Here is a 21,041-nt window from a genome sequence, read left to right as displayed (position 1 = left end):
GCAGAGGATCCATTATATCACTTGCTCACCAATGGATCCTCTGCAGTAAATTTGGAAATAAAGAACGAGAGTCCAAACAGCTGATAAAAGCATCACAATAATCCACAAGTAATCCACATGACTCCAGTCCATCAATTAATTTCAAAAGCTGCGTATTTGTAAGAAACAAATCCATCATTAAGGCATTTTAACTTTAAACTTCACTTCTGGCCAAAGAGTCCATAATCCACAGTAACGTTTACTCCAGTGAAGAGGTCCATCCCCTGTTGTCTTCTCACAGCAAAATCCAGACATATTTGTTTAGAACTATTTAGGACTGTTTTCGTGTGTAAATGGTGCTTGATCTGTGCATATTTCTCTCCTGATTCAGACAAGATGACCTTTTCACTGGAGGAAGCAATATTATGAAGAGGACTCGTACTGTATTTTACCCAAATTAAATGGTTTGACATTAAAAATGTCTTGATGGATTTGTTCATTACAAATTCTCAACTTTTCGCTTCACAAGACGTTAGTTCATAGAATGGAGTCATGTGGATTACTTGTGTATTATTATGCTTTTATCAGCTGTTTGGACTATCATTATGATGGCACCCATTCACTTTAGGGAATTTCCTTCAAATCTGTTACAGTGAAGAAACAAATTCTTCTACATCTTGGATGGCCAGAGGGTGAGTAAATACATTTTCATCTGGAGGTGAACTATTCCTTTAAGCAGAAAAATCTAAAACAAAATGTATCTTTAGACGTCAACAGATCATTCTTATTCAACTAATGCTACATCCCAATGATATAATTTACCCATAAAAATGCATTCAAAAATTTCATAAAGGCTGCGTATAAAATCCCATGCATGAGACTGATCACTGGTATCGCCAGTTTGCTCAACTTACCTAGCAAGACAAAAGTCTGCTAGGACAGGAAATGAACAATATTCCTCAGCTTTTTTTTCTTTTTTTGGCAAAGCCGGTGGGGAAAAAAGGAAATTAGAATGCAGCAACATCATAAAAAAATTAAAAAAAATTATGAGGAGAAAAAAACAACACCACCACATACACAAAAACAAACATATGTATTCACTAAATGTCTACTAGCAAAAATACATATTTGTTTTAGTTTTTAATTTATTTCGATTTATTGTAATTACATCATGAATGATATTATTTTAGTCTCTCAGAAAGAGATGGAATGAGTAATAAATGTTCTGCTAGTTCATATGATCTAAAAAAAAAATAGAGTTTTTGGACAATGTGCAATATACAAAAAGAAACAAAGCCTCCTTTGAAATACAACATTTGGGGTAATGTAGTTTACTTTTATATCAAAGCTACAGGTCTGTTCTGGAAAAAAACAGGCATGCGTCAACTACAAACTAGTTTCCAAATCAGTCTTTTAACAAGGTCACAAATCACGAGCCACAGACCCTATGGACTTCACAAAGCACTTTGACTAATGCAAACAGCTTCACTTAAGTAGGGTTTTGTGTTTCAGTGCAAAAATGCTTTATGCTTTATTCGTAGTCCGGTGCAGGAACGGAATTTGGCCTTTTCCACAGTCTTCTGGCGACCCTCTACGAACATTCGCTTTCTTAATAGAGTCACGTTCGTACCTGTCTCTCTATGCTCTCAAAAAGGCTCTGTTTGCAGTGGGCTTTGCTTCTCCCTTTCCTAGAGCAAGAAAGGTTGGACTGGAAATCACCACCACGGTCACATAACGAAAAAACAAACAAGCACAAGAAAACACAGAGACGGCGAGTGGACCGAAACTCAAACGGAGGATGAATGGACACAGGGCCTAGCGCTGAGAACGGCGATGGTGTACCCGTTTGGTCTCTGGGCGCAGTGCCAGTACCGGATTGGGCTCGTCCTGACCGCGGTGGGAGGGAGTGTCCGTCAGATAGACCTCCACGTCATCAGGCACTTCTTCGAGAAAATTGGATGGAACCAAGCCCCGATGTCCATTAAGCTCACCCTGAAAGACAAAAAAACAAAACACAATAGTGCTGCAGGCTCAGAATAAAGCAGCGTGAGCGGTCAGCACAACACTGAGACTTACATAATAGAAGCCGTCTTCATCTATATCCCCAAAAACAGCAATGATATCGCCAGCACAGAATGTCAGTTCAGCCTGCCACAGAAAGCACATAATCAGTAACTCTACAGACACGCGTATGCAGCAGATTGAGAACCTGTGAGTGTATAAATAAATAAATGCGAGTGCGTTTAACACCTCAACATCCACGTTTGGTGAGCTCTCTCTGGGGTCGTAGTCATACAGGGCAACCATTCGTCTTGTGGCCACTGGGTGGCGACCTCTCCTATTTTGTTCTGTTGAAGGAGAGAGAATCAGTTCTTCTGTGAGAGAGGCAGGCTATGTTCAAAACAAGATTGGATTGATTGGCATGGTCTAGGTCAGTGTTTCCCAACTGGGGTGCCGTCTGTCGAGAGCAGGGGTGCCGTGTAAAAAATCCTTTTGTAATATTTTTAAATTGCTAAAAAAAATGCACCGAAATTTCGGCTGCCGAAAATGAGTTCACCGCTCAGGTTTCACTTTCACGTGGTGTGACTCTCTGCGTGTTATCCCGCTCTATGCGTGTGCGCTCCGCTCAGTCGCTCCACTCGTATACCGTTCATGCTCATCGGAACAGCAAAGTCCACTCAAAAATTGAGCCGACAGGAAACATCGATAAAGACAAAAACATTGGGAAAGTTTTCTATTTTTGTATGCGTTATATTAGGTTTAGAGACATGTGACATGGAAAACACCTACCTATTCTGTCTACAGGAGTGTTGAGAGGGAGGAATCCCTGTTTCATGAGCTGCTCCATAGTTTCATCATCCTCTGCACGGATTTCCGACACCATGTTACAGGGAATAAGTCCAGACCTGCCCCGGATCTCCCCATGATAAAAGCCATCATTATCCTTATCCCCATACACCTTAAACACACAGACAGAAGGCTGCTGAAACAATGGGTGGGCCATTTAACAACAGATCATTAACTCCAACTGAGCGGTACCTTGATTATATGTCCCTCTTTAAAAGGGAGCTCCTCATCAGCTGCATCAGGGTTAGGGGACATGGAGAGGGGGTCATAGTCAAAGAGCGCCACGAAGATTCGAAACTGATCCTCCTGCTCAGACTCATCATAGTACGGGGGAGAGCGGCGGCTTCGGTCCCGGTATCCATCTAAAATGAAAATGATGAGTAAAAACCAAGATGTCTAATAGGCAGGATTAATTGGCACCATGTTACTACCCCTTACATGGATAGCTAGATAGCCAAGTCCTGCAGTGTAATATTTTTACATAATCATTTTTATAATTATTGTATATTTACTGTAAATGCTGCTTCTATTAATTGAGGGATTACATGTCAAAAATATATATATAAAAGTTAAGTATATATAAAAAAGTCCCTCATGCTCACCAAGGCTGCATTTATTTGATCACAACCAGTAAAATTGCTTCATATTATTATAATTAAAACTGTTTTCTATTTTATTAGGCCGATATATTTTAAAATGAAATTTATTCCTGTGATGCAAAGCTGAATTATTAGCAGCCATTAATCCAGTCTTCAGTGTCACATGATCCTTCAGAAATCATGATTTGGTGTTCAAGAAACATTTCTTATTATTATCAATGTTGAAAATAGTTCTACTGCTTAATATTTTTCATTTTAAACTGTGATAAAATGTATTTTTCATTTGAAATTGAAATCTTTAGTAACATCTTTAATGTCACTTCTGTTCAATTTAATGCATCATTGCTAAACAAAGTATACATTTCTTTCTTTCAAAAAAATCACATATTAATATATACTGTACAAATTTTATGTTATTTGATGTTATTTAGATATTGTCAACTACCCAAATATGGCTGTCCACTTGTCCTGGAATAAAAAAAAATACAATATGCATGTCTTTAAAGTTCAAGCATTCAAGACTTTTTAAAGATGGGCATACACACATCCAAAGAATTAACAGCATACATGTTCTCATCTCTGTATGTTACAATAGACAATATGAATAAGCATGCAATTCAGTCCAATGGAGTGAAATTCCTCTCCATACTTGCACAATCCATTTATCTGCCAAACACATCTTGGGGTGGGTTGAAGAAAACAGACATTTCTTACAGTAATATGATGGTTATGATGTGTGTCGCTGTTTGTGTTTGCCAGTGTGTGTGGGTGTAGTATGGTGATTGGGAGTGAAACACCCATATGGCAGCCAATTACAGATGAGCAGCAAGCCAAACATTAAGCTCCTGACAGGCGCACACACAGACAGACAGAGAGAGAGGGAGAACAAGAGGGGGAGCACACGCAGTCTGAGCTACTGTAACCATGCAGAGATCTGGATCCGAGAAAGACCCATCAGATGGGGCACATTAGCCCCAGATAAAACTACACCTGTTTTCTTTTGTCCCTGCTGCAACTACGAAGCTGTGCTCAAATGTGACTCCAACATGCCCAATGTGCATTCCACACAGTTGCCTTTGCAGTCGATGCCAAGGAACGGTTTGCGTTCTCTTCCTGGTCAACCGTTACCTTCATAAATATTCGGTGGCATTCGTTCGGTGCGAGATGCCACCCTTTAACTTTCACCATTCAGTCATGCATGGCCAAAGTAAAAGTATGATTGTGGTCAGGTTGAAAAAGAGGAGGGGTTTGGCAGGCATCCATTGGTGGGGCAGTGCAAAGGGGGAGGAGCATTCTCTGTGCAAACATGTTGCTATAGGCGCTATCTTACAGCACCGCTTCCAACACAAGCTTCCATCTCGGTGCAGTCCAGTGCAGTTTCATGCGTTTGGCCATTTTCTTTCTCCTCAGACCTCACTCTAAATGCACGTACCATAAGGAGGCCTGCGTCCCCCGTGCCTTCGGGAGGACCATGTCCTGTGTCGCGCTACACTGCCATAGTAAACATCCTCCTTGACGGGAGAGAGGTTCCCTTCACTGTTACTCTCAGTGGTTATCTCTGAGGGAAACACCAATCAGAGAGTCGTTATACCACGCGAAGGCTGTTCTGCATCAACCTGCCCAGGCTGAAGACGCCTAACTACTCTGGCATTTAATCGATTTAAAGATTCAGAGAGGGTTATAATGATTGAAAGCAACAGGATATGGTTATGGCTGGAACACACAGTGGCGGTCTGGCACACATTGACAAGCTAATGAACAGTTCAAACAGAGAAAATGTGGAGCAGGAGGACAGACAGGCCCTGAACGCAAGTCTCAGACTCCCGTCTTAAACTGGAAGAAAACTGACCAATGGATGGGACCGTGAGGGGTTGGCGCTGAGGGTGAGGACCTCTGTGAGATGGCTTCCGGTATGATTCCCGATCCAGCTGACTCGAAGATGGAGTGCTGCCTCCGGTCTTGAATCGGGAAGAAACCAAACTAGTTAAAGCCATGCAAACCAAGATGTCATTGACATATTGTGAGATGTCTTCCATTTTTGGAATACCTTGAGTGCATTGTGGGAGTTTCGTCGCCTGCCTTCTTCATGCTGCATTTCAGAATACAACTCCTCCTCGTCCTCTTCTATGATGTCCGAGAGGTCCGAGCCTCGACTGCTCTCTGTATGATACTCTTCGCTGTGACTGTAATGAGACTGTGAAATGCAGATTGTGAGGAAAAAATGAAAACATAAGCAAATACAAAACACCTAAACATTCAATGCTGACATTTGCCTCTTATGCCTGTTGTTGTATGGTAAGGCAATCACTTCAACTGCCATACCTGCCTGCCCAGCTCTGAGCCCCTGAGGAAGTCATCCACAGATGCTCCTCTTCTGTGGGCCTGATAGCTTTCCTCATCCTCTTCCTCGTCTGAATTTTGAGAGTGAAAGCCCTGGCTTCTCCTCTCCATCTAAATATATTAAAGTACTTTCAGAAGTCTTAATAAAGAAATCTGACAGTTATGCTGAGGTTAAATACTAACAAGATAGCTAATCTTCTGTATGTTCATTAACTTTTTAAAAGAGTTCTCATTTGCACGTAGTAACCCTAGAATGCAAAAACGGTCAAAACTGACCTGATAGGGTGTTATTATGATAATTTTTTCAATAAAATAATTTGAATAATTTGTATTTCTCATAAATGTTGTATGTAAGCCTCAGCAAAAATTTTGCATATTTGTTATTCATAGTTTCAAAAAAACTACTCCTAGTCTTTGAAAAGGGGGTCAGAATGACATGTATATGTTTCCTATGGAATTCTAACTGGCAATAATAATAATAATAATAATAATAATAAATCAATAATTCTTTATCAAAATGTTGTTTCTGTTCACAAAATTAACTAAAAATAAGATAATTATATATTAATTTATAGATTTTCTAAATAATCTATAAATAAAATAAACTATAAATAAAAAGTCAGCAAATTCTCACTTAAACACATTAGTTTTAGTTATTATAATGTTAGATTTAATTTGTTTTAGTGTATATATACAGTACATGAAAAAGAACAATTGAACATTACTGAAACATTTAAGCATGTATGATCAAATTAATAATTCTGTTAAGGGGGTCTGAATACTTTCCGTACCCACTGTACATTATATATATATATATATATATTATTTTATTGTTTTTTTATTTTATAGCAATTGTATTTTGATTTTTATCATCTATATAAAAATCTAAATAAAATTTATAGAAAATATAGAAAACAATAAAAAGAAGAAGAAAAGGAAGAAGAAATTATTTCTGATTAAAAATCATTGACTTCGATATGGGTCAACTTGACCCCCGTTATTCAAGTTTCTTGAGTCATGCATTCTAGGGTTAAAGTTTGCAGCTACTTTATATAACATGCTTTTTGCTGACTTGACTCACCCGTCCATGTCATCATTTAATCATCCTCATGGAGTTTCAAATGCATTAGACTTTGGTTAATCTTCTAAAAAAATTAAGATATGTTTAATGAAACCTGAGAGGTTTCTGTACCTCCATTCAAAGTCCAGGTAACCAAAACATAAAATATCCACAAAGATCTTAAAGTTGTTGTAAAATGAATCCATATGTATTGAATGCTTTAATCTTGTGAAGAGATATGATAGCTTTATATGATGAATTTTCTTTTATAAAGAAAACAATAAAAAGACCCACTGTACATTATATATATATATATATATATTATTTTATTGTTTTTTTATTTTATAGCAATTGTATTTTGATTTTTATCATCTATATAAAAATCTAAATAAAATTTATAGAAAATATAGAAAACAATAAAAAGAAGAAGAAAAGGAAGAAGAAATTATTTCTGATTAAAAATCATTGACTTCGATATGGGTCAACTTGACCCCCGTTATTCAAGTTTCTTGAGTCATGCATTCTAGGGTTAAAGTTTGCAGCTACTTTATATAACATGCTTTTTGCTGACTTGACTCACCCGTCCATTCTCTGCAGCCACTCTTTGGGCTGCCTCTCGGGCAATAGCCTTGGCCACAGTGTCAGGAATGAGTGTACCCCTGGGCTGGGGGAGGATCCTTTGAGGTGACAGGGAGCGGTGGTTCGGGAAGGCCGGGGCATCCAGGGTGTGTCCATGTGGCAGACCTGTGGGCATGCCTGATGGGGAGCAGCCAGGCTCCCATGGCTGAGGTGGGCCCCCTCCATTATGAAGCATTCCTGGCCCTGGCTCTTTGGTTTCCAGCTCTCTGGCACTTAGTGGTCTTTGGGGTTGGGGAAGGGGCAGTTGGGGAATGTGAGGATGGCATGGACGACTGAGGCTGAGGCATTGGAATGGGGTGTGGTGGTAAAGGCTGGAGGTGGGGTGGAGAGGGCTGTGTGGGATGGGGCATACGGTGGGGATGGAGATGAGATGGGGGCTGGTTGGGGCGAACGGGAAGGGGTTGGAGATGGGTGGATGGTTGTGGTCCAGGGTGAGGGGGAAGGGCCCGGATTTGGGGATGAGGAGGCATTGGTTGGGACTGCTGGGGTGGGAGAGGTGATTGTATGTGATGAGAAGGAGGGAGGGTTTTAGGAAGAGGCACCAGCAGGTGGTTTGGAATGACGGCGGCATGGGAGTCTTGAGATTCCCCTTGTGCTGATAAAGTCCTGACAATAACCTCACGGGCCTCCAAGCACTGGAGACGGTTCAGTTCTACTGCCGCATAGTCTGCCAGTGGATACAACACCTCAGCAATCTGAAACAGCATTAGTATTAGCATTAAGATGACGTCGCATTTACAGTTATTTAGCGAATTTTTGCAGGCAAAATTTGGTAATTTGAATAGGAAACAATAGATAATGGACCTTTTTTTTGCGACTGCATGTGGCCGCACCTTTAGAATCAACATTCTCCTCATTAATCATCCAAATAACGTAACAAAAAGACTGTTAGTGTGAGAATCTTTCATCACCTAAAACCACCATAAACAATGAATTCAAGTGTTTAGAATCACCCAACTCCACCAACAGAGGGCATCAGTATCACTTTTTGATAAAAATAGGTCTTGATGACTCTTGTTTAGCCTTCATGCGGTCCAGAACTGTTCTGTCACATAAACATCACCAGATATGACTGCTGATGCATGCAGATTCTTACCCTCTGACCCTTTGTGCACACTGCGTAGCCAATGACATTTGCACCATTGGAGGTTCCCATGGGTGTCATTGGAGGTGGCTTCCAACGCACTTGGAGGACTCCTGGGGCTTGTCCACACTGGACCTGGACTTCTTGAGGAGGCAGAGGGGGTCCTGGGGAGGGGCAGATAACCACCAGTTAGTTACAGTAACACAACTGACACTATAGACATTATGTTTAGAAAGGATTGTGTTCACTGCATTCATTCGCTTGAACTCAAGTGTACAGTAATATGGACATTTCAACAGCTTCACAGCTGAATAATGGTATAAGGGCAAGCATTACTTCCAAGTGCCTGATTAATTAATCCAATTAGCCTCACTAAACCCATTTCTGTTGCTTTTGACTATTTTAAGTGGAGTGTTGTGCTAATCAGAACAACAAAATAGCTGCTTTCTGTCTTTTTGGCATATCAAAGGAGATTGTGTGTGCTATTAGGGTCCAATATGTGTGTCAGCCTTAGTGGGTAAAAATACAGATTTTCGGATTAAGATTTGAACAATTCTGACATCGATTCTTATAATCCCAAAAAACATTTTCAGTGGCTATTGGAAAATACAACGCAACAGTGTAGTTTGATTCACAAACAAATGACTCTTATAAAACTTGTTTTTTTAAAAGGATAGTTCACCCAAAAAAGAAAATTCTGTCATTAATTACTAACCCTTATGTCGTTCCAAACCCGTAAGACGTTCATCTTCGGAACACAAATTAAGATATTTCTGATGAAATTTGAGAGCTTTCTGACCCTCCATAGACACCAAAGTTCCTACCATGATCAAGGCACAGAAACGTAGTAAGGAGGACATCGTTAAAATAGTCCATGTGACATCAGGGGTTCAACCGTAATTTTATGAAGCTACGAGAATAGTTTTTGTTTGCAAAGAAACCAAAAAGAACGACTTTAGTCAACAATTTTTCTCCTCCGCATTACCCAATAGTGCCATTTTGGAGAGTATCACAACACATGCATGCTTTTCCTGCACGTAAACAATGCTTGCGCGTGGTACTGCTGAAGTAGAACACGCATCGGCTGCGCCTTGTTTACATTCAGAGGAAAGCATGCATGCGTCGTGATACTTTCCAAAATGAAAAATAATTAATTGAATTGAGAAAAATAATTGTTGAATAAAGCCATTCTTTTAGTTTTCTTTGCACATAAAAAGTATTATTGTAGCTTCATAAAATTACGGTTGAACCACTGATGTCACATTAACTATTTTAACGATGTCCTCCTTACTACGTTTCTGTGCCTTGATCATGGTAGGACCCTTGCTGTCTATGGAGGGTCAGAAAGCTCTCAGATTTCATCGAAAATATCTTAAAGGTGCAATAGATGATTGTCTTCAGAAACATTTTTTGTTATGCAGTGCATCAGTGTAGTTTGAGCTGGTTCATTAAATTAATAATTAAAAACAGCATTAATTAATATTGGGGCAATATCTTAACAATTTTAGAGTTGAATCTCACCTGCAGCTTGGGTGCAGAACTCCACCCCAGCCTCTCTCTTCTCTCTCTGTTCCAGAGGCATGTGCCAGGGCACCTGGTGAGGTTTGGCCAACACTTTTACTTTGTACACTGTGGCGGCCTTCAGGTTCACAAAACGCAGTTTGTAAGAGCACGGCTTAACCACGGCATGCTCCACGCCATCTAAGTACACAACATGGGCGTAGTTACTATTACTGGGCAGCCACGAAAGTTCAGCAGAGTCACGTAAAATATCACCCATGCGCAGACAGGTGGGTGCCACCACAACATTGCGGCCCACCAGCAAGGTGCAGCGCAACTCATCAGAGAGCCCCCTGTCCGTCACGCTCTGTACCGACACACGGTATGTGCAGGCAGCCAGGTCCAGCTTTTCGAGAAGCAGTTTGGTCCTGCCTCCAAATGGCACAGAGGAACGTACTTCCCCATCCACTAAGATATTGTAGCCGTTGATGTTGCCCCAGCCAAGGGGCACTAGAGGCGCTTCCCACGCCACTATCACACTTCTCGCCAGCTGTTTGATCAGATTGATCTTCCTGGGGTAAGGCACGATGTCATCACTCAGCTCCTCTCCATCCAGAGCGCCTGTCCCATTGCTACATTGGCCGAGGGCGTCGCTGCTAAGGCTGTCCAGAGGAGCGCCTCCATCTATGGTCGCCAGGCTCAGACAGCTCAGCTCCAGCCTGCCCTGCTCCTCTCCACCCTCAATAGATGGCTTTTCCTTGTCTTGGACAAATTCCACAAAATTAGAGGGAACCAGGCCACGCTGGCCATCCAATAGCTCTCCTGGAACAAACAGAAATAGAAAGATCTCATAAGCTGCAGCAGATCTCATTACATAAAATGCAATTGTGATGCATTTTGTAAGCATGTCATTTTAATACATGCTGCCAGGTGATGCTTACTGTCTTAATTCACTGTTAGTCATCTATGTCAATTATTTATGTCCATTAGCAAATATGTTGTTGGGATTTTTTTAGATGTTGGACAATTGGAGATTCAATTCAAATTCATTCTCCAATAATTACACCTCTTGTATCATAACTCAATTACCTTCATAAAATCCATCATCATCCATGCCTCCATATACGTACAAATACTTCCCTGCCACAAGAGGGAGCTCTGCTTCTGGATGCTCATTAGGTCCATCATAGGGATTATAACTGGCCAAAAGATCAGAGAGTGAGAGGGAAAGAAAACAAAGAAACAAGCGAAATACAAACACACACATTTATGCATAAGTATATATATTATATAAGAGTTCACTACTGTTCAAATTGTTGGAGACAGTAAAAATTTGTTTTAATGTTTTGTACATTAAACATTAAATTCTCTTATGCTCACCAAGGCGGATTTTTTTTTATTGTGAAATATTATTACAATTTAAAACAACGTTTTCTATTTTAATGCAATACAATAATTAATGTAATTTATTCATGTGATGGCAAAGCAGAATTTTCAGTAGAAATCATTCTAATATGCTGATTGGTGCTCAAGCAACATTTCTTATACACACACAGTTGAAAACAGTTGTGCCGCCTATATATTCTTGTGAAAAACAGGATCGTTTTATTTTCAGGATTCTATGATATATAGAAATTTTAATTTGAAATAGAAATCTTTTGTTACATATAAATATCTTTACTGTTACTGTGATTTATTTAATGCATCCTGGCAGAATAAAAATATTAATTTCTTTCAAATTAACAAACAAAAAGTCTTACTGACCCCAAACTTTTGAATGGTAGTGTCTATATACTGTGTGTGTGGCTGCAATATAACAAAGAGTGAAAATTTTAAGGGGGTCTGAATACTTTCCGTACCCACTGTATATATATATATATATCAATTTGGATAAAAGAGGTAAGAAATATACCTGTATCGGGCAGTGCAGAGACGGACCTGGCCTGTGTATCTTGTCTGGGACCTCGGAGCTGGGCTCACCTCATTGTCCATCTACGGACAGAGGAAATCAGCTGACACACTTGTTCCTGATCTTTTCCACATTGAATATCCTAACGTGAATGTACTATGCCAGGGTTTGTGTGAGGATCATTACATAACATCCATTTTTTCCAGTCCTGCTCCCAATGTGCACAGTGTATGCAATGTGTTCATGGATGATTTGATTCATGTATGATTAAGTGCACAGAGAGCGGACATGATTATTACCTATTTGCATTGATGTCAATCTCACACCCAGGGAAAATATAAGGCTGAAGTGTGTAATTTCTTTGGTGGTGATAGTGTTTTCAAACCGGTTTTGCCATTGTCAATGGTTGAGCCAATTGTGCTGTGTTAAGCTGGCTGAGATGCTCAAACATCTTTTTTGATAGCAGCATCGAGTCAAGGTGTTTACACGATGCAATGTTTTTGCTAAATCAACATACAAATGGTTTACAGTTGAGAGAGGAGAAAATAGTTTAACATCAAAACAATTACACACCTCACCTAATTATTAAATGAATTTTGTGACTCCATTCTTTGGGCATCTAAGCTCTCAGTGGCATAGTGGATTGAGTTTTCACATAAACAACTGACTTTCTTTCCTAAAGCATCAGACAATCTTCAACATCTGATATGAGGTCATTTATGGATCTAATTATAGAGAGAGAGACCAATTATACTGAAAAAGCATGAAATTAGCACATTTCTTTTCTCTTGAGTAAAATACAGACAGATAAACAGATACTGTTATCTGCTCGCAGCAACCAGTTAACAGAATGATCACAGTGTAGCTGAGACGCATGACAAACCTCTGAGAGGGATGCTTGCATGGGGCTGCTGGATCGACTCTGGGTTTGGACGGTGGGTTTGACCGACAGCTGCTCTGGCTTGTCTGTCTTGTGTTGCTGTACTATGGGCAGTTCTGAGACCAGTGGAGATCTGTCAGATCTCTCATCACCTGCAAGCATGAGTTATAATGGAAATCAATGACTTTGATCACTGAACAATAGGATGGATCTAAACAAATGGATTTAAATAAGGCTGTGGAAAAAAAATAACATTAGGCAAATGAGAAGGCAATTAAATTAAATATATTTATTTAAAATGAAAGGAATTAAAATGATGTGTTAAAATATATGATTTACTTATTTACGCATGTATTCATTAAGTAATAATAAGTATTAACATCTGTAATTTAAAAATTAAATATTTATTTAATATTTATTAAACATATCACTAGAGGTTAATGGTTGGCACTGGCAGTATCAAACATTTAATCATTTCACAAAATCCATAATAAATATTCACCTTCCAACAGTTTTTCTAATAATGATAATAATAATGATTATTAGTAATAGTATTCTTTTAGTATTTAAGAATAGAGTGCTGCAGGGATGATTTCTTTTTTTATGCCAAAACGAGTTAGCATTTTAGCACGTCTGGTTCCATCATCCTGAAGACAGTGGGCTTTTTTTAATGGATTTTTGGTTAAATGCATGAAATAAGGTCTAGCTTATGGTGATTGTATTTAGGCTTAAAAATATTTTTTTTTTAAATCATTAAAGTTGTGTTCATTTGTAAAGATTATCATGATGCACAAAACATGTAAGTATCAAACTTTTGTTGGTCACAAAGCTTGTTTCTGCAATAATTCAAAAAACAATGGAAAAATCTTTTTTTGCAGCTTTGCAGCACTCTATTTACTAAAAAATATTATGCATCCTGAATGCTCCCCCTTACAAAAAGCACTATGATTTTACCATGGTACATTAATGTATGAGATGAATGCAATGTGCTGCATGAAAAAGGCTGACAAGCCAAAAAAAAAAAACAAGGCATTTTTATTTAAATTAGGGGCATTTTAAGAAATGCCAGAAATTCTAGAAAGGTGTTATAAAAACTGCTCACAACATTCTGAAATGTCTGTGGTTCGTGGGAGAAAATGCACCCCCATCTGTTTGAAAAATGCTTCACTCACTTTTTTCGGCCTGGCGCTGCAGGCTGTTGTAACTGTTGCAAAAGTTTTTCTCCTGTGAGTCAGTGTTGAGTGTATCCTCCGCGTCTGACCCCAGGTGATATTTTTCCAGCTCTTTCGACAAAATATTGCACTGCTCACTCTGTGTCCGGCATTTCTGCTCTAAGTCATGAACCTTGGCCTTTGAGAGTCAGGGTAAGGAATATACAAGAAAGAAATACACAAACGATGAAATAAAATCATTTATATCATACACAGGAATAAAAACACAGATGAAATACACTGAACTGTGGCAGTAGTTCTCAAATGGTTTTGTTATAGGAACCAGCAATATGCAAAATTATGCCCAACAATATGCAAAATTATTAACATGACATGGCTGAAAAGAAAAACTGACTATTTTGTAAACGCATATATAGCAGCATAGTGATTCCCAGCCTAAAATATTGAACAAACACTGGGCAAAATACAGTATTAAAATCCCTGCTATTAGACATATGGCCCAGAATTACATAAATTTGTGACAAAATGCTGTAAAGTTTGATCGGATGCACAGCCCGTGACAATAACAACATGTTATGGGAATTATTTTTTCCTCTATTAGAAGCCTATTTATTCTGATATCCTAAGGGGCATACACACAATTTACAAAATACAAAATCTTTAAACAATAATGAAATTAGTTGTGTGGCACACATCCCTAGTTTTAACTTGAGAACCTTGTTTTTAGAACACTGTGTCATGCATGAGACACTGCAAAAAACAGAGACACTTTTTAGTGGCAAAGGCATTAGAGGTTTAAATAACCTCTGTGTGTGTGCGTTTAAGTGTATTATCTAACCAGACCTTAATACCGATACAGTCACATAATTTCATCAGGTCCTAGTTTCACCCCAACAACAAAAGACCTGATGCAAAGAAGACCTGACCTGATGGAAACTTAATTTTGTTTGTTAAACTCTTAACTCTTTAACAGCAACAATTCACGGCCACAAAGATGAGTGTAGCAGCAAAGATACTCAAAGGACAAATAATAATGCAATGATTTTAAAGGGACCGGTCACCCAAAAATGAAAATTCTGTCATTATTTACTCATCCCTCATGTTATTCATAATGACTTAAATTTCAGTCTGTTCTTCCCACAAAGCCATAATATGGTCTCAAAAATTTGAATGCACAAGCAGCATAAATCACAATGACCACTTTTATGATGCTTTTATAATATTTTTGTGTCCTATTAGAAGCCGAAAAGCCTCAATTTACTCATATAGAAGAAAATATTAATAAATTAATCAAAAATTTTCCTTTGGAACAAAGTCAGATGGGTTTGGAATGAGTAAACTATGACAAAAACATTTATTTCTGGGTGAATTATTATTTTAAAGTGCCATGGTGCATGTTATTTGTATGCCTCCCATGAGAAAAAAAAATTGAAATGGAAGGTTACAAAAGAATCTCTGAATGAGTGAGTGTGTGTACCTGCATTTTGTCCATATGGCTCTGTTTAAACACAAAAGGAAAAATATATATATAAATCAGAATGACAAGGGTCAGAGATGAAAAATATCACAAAACAAACAAAATATTCAACTATGGAAAAAAGGATAAACTGATCGGCTTGAAACAAAATCGCAAGGTATATAAAAAAAACAATATTAAAGATGGGAAAAGGCAAAAATTATGAAGGTCATAAAAAAAGGAAACTCTGGAAGGACACCCCATAGGGGGCATAGGTTCTCCTCAAAAGTCAAGCTGATAGTACGTGACAAGCAGAAGCTTCTCAGACTGGACTGACTGTCAGACACGGAGGTCTTTTATCAAACACATGAGGTTGCATCGGTCCCTTCTATGTTTATCAGATAATTTGGGTAGACAGTTTCTTTTTGCACGAACGGCAGACTCTGCTGACCAAGCCAGGAGTATAAATTAGGCTTTAGTATGATGCCATAGGACAGAAGGAAAGCAAGTAGATTATATTTTACCTCTAGCAGATGCACCACTTCTTCGTGCTCTTTTTCAGCTTCAGCCTGAACCTGAAAATAAGAGATAGCATATTTAGCGTAGCTGTACAAATGCGATTCCATTCACTCAAACCCGATGAACCCAAATCTCAGAAAGTATCTGCAACGTCAGTAGGACATTATAATTTCACATTGATCAAATCTTAGATTTGCCAGGATTTGGTTGGCAAAGCTACTTCATCTAATTTCAGACAGATTTATTGGTCCCAGAGGGGAAATTCGGTGTTTGAAGGGCAAAACTGAGTCACAGTTCACAGCAGTTACTCATAAGTGAGTAAAATTACGATGAAAACTCTTTGTTTGTAGGCAAACAGGAAATTGAAAGATACAGACAGGCTATGATTGCCATGCAAGTTGTATCAGCAAGTCATTTGTGCATATATGCCTGTGTCGTGTATGTTAGTGAGGTAAAAGCTCTGTTAAACCCCTCCCTAGGGATCTGCACTGATGCGGTGTCTGCTGTCGGCTCTAATTGCTTTGTTTGCCTGTCGCTGCTCCTTCCTGAAAGGCCGCAGACACAAAGAAAAGCAAACAGTTCTGCAGCCATGATCCTATTATGTGGCTGCACTGATTTTATCCAGCCCTACTATGCCAGAATATCTATTGCTGCCATGTCAGAAGAATATTTCCTTATTTTTACGTCAACTTCTGCACTGGACTGGAAAAAAATTATAGTGTGTCATGATCATTAGATATGATATAATAAATAACTGATGAAATTATGATGAATAAGATGGTGTGAGGAACTGAACTGGTTCATGGTAGCGATCTGTGCTGTGAAAAGCATTCATTTCAAACTCCTTTGTCTTGCTAAATCCAATTTCATAGCTAGAAGTTTTTACAGTTTAAAGATTTTTATATCATAAACTAACAATTAACACTGAAATGATTAGTCAACATTGTTGACAAAAAAATTGCAGACAAATATTAAAGGAAAAGTCGTTTGATCTCATATGACATAATGTAAAAGGCCTGCAATAATGCAGTTTTACCAGTGTGGTGCTGTAGCGCAAGGCTGCAATTCAGCACTCCGGACTGCAGTCTAATAGAAGAAGACACGGTTATGAGATGTGCAAATGAAGCCGAACCAGTAGAATGTGGTTTTGTAGTTTTGCAGGTAGTTTAGAGATAAAAACAACTTCGATATACACAAGCAGCGGTTTAGCGAACATACTGATGCTGCTGAGAGCAGCGTTTAAATGAATATGTAAATATGTGCTGCAAGCTTTTCTCTCAATAACATAATAAACACACAACTAAGATGCCAGCCGTGAGAAAATAGCAGTTAAGAAAGCATCTGATTATAGTGCTGCAGATGTTTGCACCAGCTCTGCAATCGGCACTCCAGTAAGTCACATCACGTTTATTTATATAACATTGTAGAAACTTTATTTTTTCTTTAAAAGAAAATCTTTTACTTCAGGAACATGCATTTCTGAGGAGCAAAAGACATCTTCATTGTCACATTCCATTAGAATTTTTTCTGCTATAAAGCAGCTCTATATATAATAATAGGTATAAAATATGTATAACTCAAAGTTAATGAATTACAAAAGCTGAATAATTGATCAACACCTACTGATTAATCGGTGAAATAATTTATGATTAGTCAATTAATCGTTCTAATAATAGTTGGATTAATCGATTATCAACATTATCGTTTGTTGCAGCCCTACTAACAATTAAATTAAAAAAAAATTCACGTCCGCATAAATGACAAAATAACAGCTTGGTAGGATATTACATATAAAAAATATTCTAAGTATTAAACATCTATACATAAAAGTGATCTAAAAATAGCGAGACCTTCAGTTTTAACCTTCAAAAGATACAATCTGTTAAATAAATAAATAAAAATCAACCCCTGGGACATACAGTGACTGTAGTTAACGAAACACACACACATATGTGTGTGTGCAGGCATGTTTGAGGTTCACTGAGGTTCTTACCTTCTGCAGAAGGTTAATCTCCTGCTGTCTGGAGTTGAGGAAAGCCAAGGCCTTCTCATGCTCTGCCTCCAGTTGCTGCCGCCTATCTGCAGCCTCTCGCATATGCTGAAGAAAAGAAAAACAGAAAGAGGGGAAAAAAAGGAAATTAGAATTAGGACATGTGACAGACATTTGTAGAAACTCCTGCTTTCTTAAAGATACATTGTAAAACAAACCATTGATCACTGTTCTAATCTGCTGTTTTCAGGCTGTGGACAAAGATCTGGGAAAAAGCATCATGAATAACCACACAGGCGCTTTAACAGACACATTAAGTGCAATAGTGACAGTGAATGATGACACCAACAGCCACTGATAGAGCGGCACTTGGTAAATACAATATGTTCTGTGAAAATACAGAAAACCGAGAAGGCCACAATAAAAGCTGATGAGTAAAAAGCAATAAACAATGTCTAATGGACTGTTTGGATTTGGGTTTCCTTCTCCTTTATTCAAGATGCAGTTAAACTGGACAGGAGTAGGACTGATGCATATCAGATGTTGTGAGGCTTAAAAGCTTAAGCTTATAAGGTTCTCCCCATTTCTCTCACTGTTCTCATCTCCATCCTCTTCAAGGAAGTTAAAGCCTCTTTTTTTTCTTTGATGACTTTGGTGGAGTTTTAAGTATACATACACACCTCACACACTCACATGTCTATACACTCAATGCTTTGCATATTCATTAAAATAGGAGCAGCTGTAGAGCTTTAGAGGACAGGAACAACTCATTTTTTATGTTTATTTATTTATTTACTTATTGATTTATTTTTAACAAATGTGCAAAGGAACATAAAATTAATTAGCTACATAATAGCAAGTAAAAAGCATACGCTACATAGCTACATCAATTTAAATTTATGTCATTTCAAACCATGTTTTTCTTCTGGAAACATAACAGATATTTTGAATAATGTTTCTGTACACACAGTTGTCTAATGTTATTTTGGACCCCACTTCCTTCAATTGCATGGGAGGAAAATACTAATTAAAACAAGGGTATTTTATCAAAACATTATCTTCTTTCTGGTTCCATTAAAAAAAGCCATGGATTGGCATGAGGGTGAGTAATGACAGATGACAGAATTTTTCATTTTTTGGTGAACTATCCCTTTAAGAATTTAGGATTTAAAATAGATGGAAAGTTCAAAAACCGCTATTTTTTCTTTAAAAGAAAATCTTTTACTTCAGTCCAGCTGCTGCAACACTTTCTGGAATGATTATGCATTTCTGAGGAGCAAAAGACATCTTCAAACAACATCAAAAAGAATCCAGAAATTTTACAGAAAACCTTGTTTTCTCCTCGACTCGCTGCTATACTATTTCTACTTCTTTCTCCCATCTCATCTCTTCTGTAATCATTTATCACATAGTCAATAATAAATACATATTTCTCATTTCAAAGGTGAGCCGTCGATATCTTGTTATAAGAGCTTTCTTCCTCTCGAGACACATGACACAAGCAGTCAATAAAGCGACAAGTGCAGGAACACTTTTCATTGAACAATGAGTCAGCAACATGACGCTGACAGAAACAAGTCAGATAAATTAAACATCATTATCTCAGCTGGTATCAGTTTTTCCTTTAAAAGCAAGACCCTACCATTAGGAAATATGATCTTAAACAATACAGATTGCTTATTAGATATTAGAAAAGCTGTCATTGGGGAAAAAAGGAGTTTAATGATATAATAAACAGCCCGTTTACAGTATTTTGCAAGGATGTCTCTGTCCTCAAAACTCTTTCTAAATGATTGGTATTCTTAAGATTAAAGTTTGACAAGCATATCTGCAAAATGTATTGAATGCTGGTTGGATTTGAATCGATAATCAAACTACCATTTAACCAATATCCAATATCTTACCTTCAGGACCTGTTCAAGGTTCTCCAGTTTGTCTTGGAGCTGAGCCTTCTCCTGCCTGGCAGTGTCTCTCTCTTGACTCACACAACCAAAAGCCTTTCTGAGCTGATCATAGTCTGACTTTACCTACAGAGTAAAAGAGTTGGAAACAAAATGAGGATATATAAACTGTCCTAATTCACAAAAATCCAGCTAAACTTCTATAACTGTCACTTAAACAATGAAAAGCAGGGTTAATAGAGGAACCTTGGCCAGACTTCAGATGTTGGACATTTAATTATGACTACAACTGAAAATGAAAATGGCTGACTCTGCAACAGTGCTTAAATGTGTTTTACAATGGACCATGAGAGCATATTGCACACGGAGTGTGGGTCTAAGCAGAATATTTTTTGAAACAGAATTAATCATTTTGATCGATTATTTCAGTAGTTATTTTTCTCTCTCATAAAAGGTGCAGTGATTATTTCTAAGGCTCGAAACATAACTCTGCGGCACAGTAGGCTATATAATAAAATTCTGGTGATTTGTATGCAAGGCAACAGCTCTAAAAATAAAGATTCAGTGTTCAAAAATGTGTTCGACTTTTTCATTGACTCACGATGCTGGCAGAGCTCAGAGAAACGGAACCAATCACCTGATGAGTGCAGAAGAGGGTCAACTCAGGACACTGTCAAACAGGAATCCATCTACCAATCAAAATTTACCACTCAATATATCACGCACTTGTGGCGGCATCATTCTGGCACACGCCCATACTCTCTCTCATTTATTAGCACACATTTCATCCGTTCAGGCTGAGAGAAACGGGGATGTTGATTCGCATCTCATATCGATCTAGGATTGGTATATGAGATTGCGCCTGGTGCCGAAGTGCGTGACAAACTGACCCGTCCCACTTGGGGTTATTTACCTACTCTCCAGTCCTCAGTCTTGTTAGCACCGCTGAATGCTGGGAAATGAGCCTTTGATCATTGAGGGAATGGTAATGGGAGTGGGCAGCGCTACCTGATTAAACAGAAGACATTTTATCACAGACGCTTGTCTGGGGTTGTGACAGATGGCCCTTTTTGCTGTTAGAGGAGAGGAGCAGCCTGCGGATTATTCGGAAAGAGACCGCCAAACCGTGGCACGCTGGCTTGGCAAAAAAAAAAAAAAAACACCAC

General features: G+C 38.4%; 1 pseudogene; it reads right to left on the bottom strand.

Annotated features, from left to right (window-relative positions):
- Window positions 1-1,210: 1,210 nt before the first annotated feature.
- Window positions 1,211-21,041, bottom strand: part of LOC107661183 (RIMS-binding protein 2-like) — a 47,520-nt pseudogene continuing 27,689 nt past the window's right edge.

This window comes from Sinocyclocheilus anshuiensis, unplaced genomic scaffold (assembly GCF_001515605.1).
Source record: "Sinocyclocheilus anshuiensis isolate Anshui unplaced genomic scaffold, SAMN03320099.WGS_v1.1 scaffold671, whole genome shotgun sequence".
NCBI lineage: Eukaryota > Metazoa > Chordata > Actinopteri > Cypriniformes > Cyprinidae > Sinocyclocheilus > Sinocyclocheilus anshuiensis.
This window is presented reverse-complemented; position numbering and strand designations above follow the sequence as displayed.